Source organism: Monodelphis domestica, chromosome 3 (genome assembly GCF_027887165.1).
Source record: "Monodelphis domestica isolate mMonDom1 chromosome 3, mMonDom1.pri, whole genome shotgun sequence".
Lineage (NCBI taxonomy): Eukaryota > Metazoa > Chordata > Mammalia > Didelphimorphia > Didelphidae > Monodelphis > Monodelphis domestica.
The window spans coordinates 145,937,350-145,945,088 of record NC_077229.1 but is presented as its reverse complement, the minus strand read 5'-3'; the positions used below and the strand labels follow the sequence as shown (position 1 = coordinate 145,945,088).

General features: G+C 37.5%; 1 long non-coding RNA gene across 1 annotated transcript; it reads right to left on the bottom strand.

Annotated features, from left to right (window-relative positions):
• Window positions 1-412: 412 nt before the first annotated feature.
• LOC107651885 (uncharacterized) lies at window positions 413-7,423 on the bottom strand. The gene is made up of 2 exons (XR_008917519.1): window positions 6,472-7,423; window positions 413-5,425 (listed from the first exon to the last, which is right to left on the bottom strand). It is a non-coding gene; the product is annotated as an uncharacterized LOC107651885 (long non-coding RNA).
• Window positions 7,424-7,739: the final 316 nt, after the last annotated feature.

The following is a 7,739-nucleotide window of genomic DNA, read 5'->3' as shown; positions in this document are numbered from 1 at the left end:
GAATGATCAACATAACTAAATCAGAAAAAAAATGTTGGAAGACTTGTACAAACAAACAGATGTATAGCTAAGAAAGCAGAACTAGGAGAATAATGGGCATTGTGAGTGTAATAACATAATAGCATTAATAAAGTACTAAATTTAGATAAATGAAATTATTAACATTGGTTCCAATAGACTGATGCTGGGATAAATTTCCTTTCTCTTTGTCATTTGGATGATGGATTCTGAGTGCAAGAAACAATAGAACTCTACCAGTCATAGTTGCTTTGTCAGAAAGTTTTATATTTGTGGGGTTTTTTTTCCTTAACAAGGGAGGGCCTTTTGGGAAAGGTATTGGGGAGTTCTAGTGTAAAAAAAACAAAAAAAAAACAAAATTGCATCAATAAAGAATTTTTAGATGAAAAAGTAGTTCAATTAAATTAAAGATATTTTAATGTACTCCATTTTTATTTTGTTGAACATTCCACAATTATGTTTTCTAGTTTTAGTAATATTGTCCCCATTATACAGAAACCAATAAGAAGGTTCAATGGCTGAGAGGCGACGCAGCAAAGCACTGTGGAGTGCTTAGGGCATGTTGGAGCACAAAAGACAACACGGCCATCCAATGCAGCTGAGGAAGTCTCCAGGTGTAACGACTTTTCGTGCCACTGGACCCAGGCTTCCAATGCCGAGAGAGCGGGACTATTTCTGTTCATCGACTCTTCCACTTAAATCTCTTTCACACATAAGTGTCTTTGTGCACACTCATCTATCCTAACCCGGATGAAAGTACACAAAGACAATCGTCATCCTCTGTTATTGAGAGACTATTACTACTATACATAAAACAATGTTCAACATTTATTTTTTTCCAACATTTTAACTTCCAAATTCTATCCTTTCCTTACTTCCCTACACCCTGTTATTTCATTTGTGATTATGCAAACTTTATTTCCATATTAGTCATGTTATGAAAGAAGACATAAAAAAGCTCTCAAAGAAAATAAAATGAAAATGGAGTGCTTCAATCAGTATTACTACTCTACTAGTTCTTTCTCTGAACATGGATAGCATTTTTCTTCATGAGTCCTTTTAAGTTTTCTTGGATCATTATATAATTGAGAACAGCTAAGTTATTCACTGCAGATCATCATACAATATTGCTCTTACTGTGTACAGTATTCTCCTCCTTCTGTTCACTTCACTTTGCATCAGTTCATATGAGTCTTTCCAGATTTTTTAAAGCACAATAGTATTCCATCACAAATTATATATGGCAACTTGTTCAGCTGTTCTCTAGTTGATGGGCATCTTCTCAGTTTCCAATTCTTTGCCACCTCAAAAATAACTGCCATAAATATTTTGGTAAAAATAGGTCCTTTTTCTCTTAAAAAAATCTCTTTAGAATACACACCTAGTGGTATTGCTGGATCAAAGGACATACATAGTTTTATAGATCTTGCTCTCTAGAATAGTTAGATCAGATGTTCCTGGTGTCCTATTTGAGTCACTGCTTGTCTGCTTCTTATAGTTATTATAGCGAAGCATAAAGTTTAGCAAGAACCCAGACATCATGACGTCCCCAATCCCCATCATAGAGGAGTGTCTACCTATGGAGTTTAGAAAGACCAGTTTTCTAGGAGATGATAATCGAGGAACATCCTGGCCCACATTGGTACCCAGGTGAAGCTTCATTCTTTTCACTTTGTTTAACTGTTTCTTCATGTTCCATGGAGTCATTAATTTCCACTTATCCACATCTAAATTTTTTAGGAATTATTTTTTGGGTGAGGTTTTGTATCACTTTTTTCCATTGGCCCAGTTCTGCTTTTTTAGAAAGCTCTTTTCTTTAGTGAATTCTTGTGCCTCTTTTATACTCATTCAATTCTGTTTTTAAGGTATTTTTATGTCTTTAGTAAGCTGTTAATTCTTGTTTTCATAATATTCTTGCATTACTCTCATTTCTTTTTCCATGTTTCCTATACCACTCTTTTGTGATTTTAAAAATCTTTTTCTTTTCCTTCAGCTTTCCTAGGAATTCTCGTTGGATTGCTTTCCAGTTTTCAGTTTTTTTTTTTTTGAGGTTTTGATTATACCTCTTTTCACATTGTTATCTTCTCTATTTGTGTCTTAATACTCCCTTTCATTGAGGTAGCTTTTTATCATCATGTTCTTTTTTTGTTGCTTTCTTATTTTTTAGCCTTTTCCTTGACTTTATATATTACGTTAAACTTGAATTCTTTTTTATCTGGAGAGGGAGCACTTTCTAGGCTTTAGGCTTTTTGACACTGTTGTTCTTATAGCTAATTTCAGAAAGTCTACAAGCTTTTGGTGCCTGTAAGGAAGTATGATCCCGGAAGAGGAGTGGTCAATGCTCTTCTGGTCTGAACTCTGAAGGGTCCCTGGTCTCAAGCTACAAGTGTTAATGCTTCTTTCTGCCCTAGAACTGTGATAAGGACTCTGCTTCCTTGACACACAAATATGCCTCTTCCCCCTGGAACTGCAATGTTAAACTGTGTATAGGCAATAGAATTGGCAAAGAGTACCCAGTGAGAATAAAGAGTTGCCTCTAATCTCTTTCTGACCAGTTCAATTTCCTTACTGTCTTTTGACTGAGAGCTCTCAAAGCTGCTGCTGCTTCACTTGTGTAATATTTATTGGGAAAGGAAATAGGATTTGGAATAACAGGGGGATAAGGGAGGTTTGTAGCAGGGGTATGGAGGAGGTGAGGTAAAGAGGGTATATTGCTTGGTGAGGCAAGGGAGGGAGATGCCTCCCGCTGAGAGGAAGCAGCAGGGTTCCAATGAGGTCTGTTTGTCTTTGAATGACTGAAACTGAAGTTCAGCTCCCTCTATGACCAGAAAAGATAGTCCACTTATCTGACTGTGAATTCAAATAATATAAAGTTTAATAATCCAGTTGGAATTGGAGTTTTTGCTTAGCTTCTAGGGCCAGCCCTAGAGGCTGGCGGAGGATTTTCCCACTTCCATCTCCTCTATATCAGTCCAGTTTTGTATAATTCAGAATCTTAGCAGTAGACAGAAAGCAAAAAGAACAAATCTGACCTTAAGAAGCTTGTGTCTTCCAGCTGAACCAAGAAGAGCATGCCACTCCAGACTGGGCTGAACAAGCTCCTCTCTCCTCCAACACCAGGAAGCAAGTTCCACATGGCAGGAAGGAAGTGCTAGTCACAAGACCCAACTGCCACACCCAACAGGAAGGAAGTGCTAGTCACAAGACCCAACTGCCACTCCCAGTTGGCCCCTTCCCCCACAAACTGTCAATCTTGTTTCCTTTCCACACTTGCAACTTCTAAGACCAAACACAGGTGCCGCCATTTGTGTGCTCTGGGCCCAGTCTCCATCTCAGTTCTACAAACCAATCCTTCTGACCTCCTAAGTTGTCTTATGTTAGAAAAATGTCTCGCCCCAAACTGTTTGTGTCTATGCTGCAACAGAGTTCAATTTAACACATTATTTTAAAGTTGTTTAGAAGGCAAGTGCCCCTATTGCTGCTTCTCTTCCACCATCTTGACTGCCACTATTTGCCCTTCTTTGGTACTGAAGCACCACCCCTGTTCTGCACAAACTTTCAAAGATCAATAACCAATAGTCACATTTACCAATCCTTTCAACATGCTAGGAAGTCATTAATTTGGGCTGGGTAGCTTGAACTCATTGAGGGTTAATATGTGCTCTGCTTCTACCTCCTTACTTATCTTTGGTTCTAACTTCTCTTTAATCATTTTCCTTCTTTATATCTCTGCTTAAAGATCATTCTTCATAGAGAAGCTTGTTGTTTAACTATTATAGAATTTTTGCTAACTCTATAAATAATTACCTACATACATTTCTTAAACATTATATATACTTCTCCTTACTCTCAGAAATTGTCCAGGGTTGTTTATTCTAAGCAAAGAATAGTATAAAATAAGTTGTATAAAAGTATGTTATGTTATAAATACTTCCTATTCAAGACTAAAAAAGTGAGATAAAAGGATACATTTTTGTTAAAACACTGAAATAACTGGCTTGACATTATTTTTCACTGAACCTTCTGAGTAAATTGGATCTTGATCCTATCATCCAACATCATGAATAAAATTAAAATCACTCTGTCTCCCAAATTGGACCTGTTCAGAACACCAAATCTTGTTATTTCTGATTTCTAGAAGGCCACTTTCTCCACTTTAAAGCAAGTAACCATTTTTTAAAATAAGGAAACAGATTTTTTTTATCTTCTTATATTCTCTTTTGACCCCTACCTTTGCATTAGGACTAGTAAAACTAAAAAACCTTATAGGACATAGTTATTGAAATTCTCTCTCTCTCTCTCTCTCTCTCTCTCTCTCTCTCTCTCTCTCTCTCTCTCTCTCTCTCTCTCTCTCTCCCCCTCTCTCTTCTATTTCTCTGTCTCTCTCTTTATCCCCCTCTTCTTCTTTCTCTCTCTGTCTGATTTATGAATATTTCCATGACTGAGATGAATGTTCTGTTCTGTGCCAATTAGACAAACTTACTTCAGAGTATGGCTTTCTTAGAGATAATATCCCTAAGACAGAGAGGGCAAGGGGAATGTGCCTTTAAATATTAGACAGTGCTAAAACTGGCATGTATAGACCTAGTTAGTGTTTGATCAGGAGTTTTTTCAAGAAGTCACTTTTCTGGAGATACTAAAAACTGTCTAAGCTAGTCACAAGTTAGTTAATGGGTCTCAGTATCCTCAGATGTAAAATGAGGGGGTCGGGCTAGATTATCTCTGAATTCCCTTTCAATCCTAAATCCATGTCTTTATTAAGAACTTGATGAATGGCAGTTCTTTATTCAGTAATCCCAGTCAGTATTCACTAGGTAGGCTGGTAAAATTTTGCTCTTCTCCTGGGTTCCCAGAAACTAAAAGTTTTGTAAGTTAGCACAACCAATATAGGCAATGTTTTCCATAATGATATATGACCCACACATAAAACAGTTATAAATCAATAAGGCCAATGGAAAATAAATACCGTGAGAATAGAGAATGGTTTGTGGGCATGTATGTAACCCCAGTGTCTAGCACACTGCCTGACACATAATGCTTAATTAATGCTTATTAAATAAAATAGAGAGGATTCATGGGAAGGCTTATTAAAGTTGACATATAGTGAAGTAATCAAAATCAGGAAAATAACACATACAATGATTATAATAACTAGGTAAGGAGAAAGAACAATAACACTATGAATGACATAGGCATTATCAGCACTGCAAGGATCTAGGACAGTTCCAAGAGACTCACTATGAAAAAGGCTGTCTACCACCATAGAAGGAAAGGATGGAGTCTAAATGCACATTGAAGCATACCATTCTTCACTTGATTTTCTCCATGAATTTTTCCTCAGTGTAAGTGATATGTATCTTCTTTCACAAAGTAAAATGAACATGAATACATATATAACATGTATTACCTGGAGAGGGAGAGAATATGGATTGAAAAATGTCAGAAAATTGTTTTTAAAATTGTATCAGCATGTAAAAAGAGGAAAGAACAAAGATATCAACATAAGATATACAAATACTCATTTCCCTGTATTTCTTTCAAAAGTGGGGCACGTTGCTCCTCGGCCTTTTGGCTAAGATCAAGTGCAAAAGTGGGGGACTATGGTTATGGAACATTGCATGTACTGTCAGAGTTAGTCAATGCATTGCTTAATTTAAGTGAACTACATCTCTCCCCACTGACCCCTTTTGGTTATGTATACATCCCTACCCTATAGGAAATTATAGGCTTGTTAGAAAGATAACACATATATGAAGAATAAAAAGTTACCCTTCCCTCCCTAAACTTCAGTTTCATCATTTATAAATTAAAGAGTTTGGGTTTCATGTTCTTTCAAATATCTTCTGGTCCTGTACAAAAGAGATAACATGCTAGAATGGGACAAAAGGTAGCATGGTATAGAAAACAGGGTGATCACCTGGAATTTAGGGAGTCCTGGATTCAAGCTCTATTTCTGATATATGTGAGCTTCATGGCCATGGACAAGTTATCTAAATTCTCAGAGATCCATGAACTCTAAGAATATGAATAATAGAATCCTTGCCAATCTATATTGGTGAAGGGAGTTTACACATCAGGAGTTCCTTGTGCTGATGAAAATAAGAGACTTGGACCAAGCGTATGAATATATGTTATCTTGTACTGATTTCACACTTAAAATATATATGCATTCATGTCTATAATCTTACACTGAGAATTCTAGAGTCAGAACCAAGAAACAATGGAACAGCAAAGACAGCAAGTGGCCACAAGGACCCAGGTCCTCAGTTTCCCTCTTATGAACCAATGGGTGGCAAATGCTTGAAGGTCTGCATGCTTAGGTGACAGGTCTCCTGGGCAAATTGTCAGTCAAGAAGGGCCCCGGGATTCTAGAGACGGATTTCAAAAGAAAAACCGAACCAAAACAACCCAGCAGATGTGGATTTGAAGCAGCATCACACATTCCATTCTCACCTCACGTATGCTCCAGGCAGAAGGGTCCTCAAGTATAAATGGACTTCTGGGTTCTCCTAGCATTGTCAACAATAAATATGTCAATCACAATCAGAGCTTGCTTGACAGACTGATTCACATTTGCATTCAATCCAAAATAGTCACAGAGAAGAAAGCTGCCCACATCTGACTTGGGATTTGTGTCAGTCCTGGCCCCAACTCACCGGGAGAAGTCTCTCTCTGCATACTGAGTCACTTTCTTCATTTAACATGTTGTGGGTGTTGTGTTTGGCAGCCTCGAACATCGAATGCTCAGACCCAGTGTCTCATCTCAGCTCATCACACTGTTAGGTTGCATGATATTGTGTCCCAACGTGACAGGGAGAAATGAGAAAAATGTAAAATGGCCCAGGTCCTCCGCTTCCTTCCCCCAAGCAAAGCTGTGGGTAATGACTTTTCCTGCTGGAACACTTTATCAGATGTCTGCCGAGTTAATACCCAGAGACCCAGCTGGGCTAGCCAGGGCAGGATGGCTGGTATTTGAATTTACAGCAAACCTGATGGAAGACTTTGCCTACCCTTGCCACAAATGCAAACAGATGTCAGAAAATAAGTAAACTGTAACCCACAATTATTAACTACTTAAGTGTGATGCTCTCTTACATAGGGCAAGAGCCAGTGGGTGAGAGTTGATGATTATCCGTGTTTGAAATTCTGCAAAGTTGGGATACAGCAGCCGAGAGGCCAAACAGCTTATCCAAGATGAGAAAACTCTGTTTTAAAGCATAATTGAAAATCTCTTGACTTCTCAAGCTTATTCCTAAAGAAGGTCTTTCTTTATATTTTCTCTTCTTAAATCCAATCTGCTTCCTCTCCAAAGTGCTGAACTCTCCTAATTTTTCTTCTGGTGCAAGACCCAATTAATATTGTTATTTTGTGTTTATATAGGGCCAGTGTGGAATAGTATGTAGAATGTAACTATTAAAATCAAGAAGATCTGGGTTCAAATCTTGTCTCTGATACTCAATAGTTAGGAATCTTTGGGCAATCTTCTTTAAATATCGGGTTCCTCATCTGTAAAGTGGGGAAATTATCAGTTACTTTACAGTTTTAGCATGAGAACCAAGTGAATTAATGTATGTAAAGTGCTTTATAAACCTTAGAATTCTATATAAATGGTAGCTATTATTACCAGTTATAGAGAGATTGTCATATGCATTCATGGAGAGAGTTCCCTAGATCCCATGGATTCTTTGTGTGTTCACACTCCTTTGGTTTTCTAACTTTAT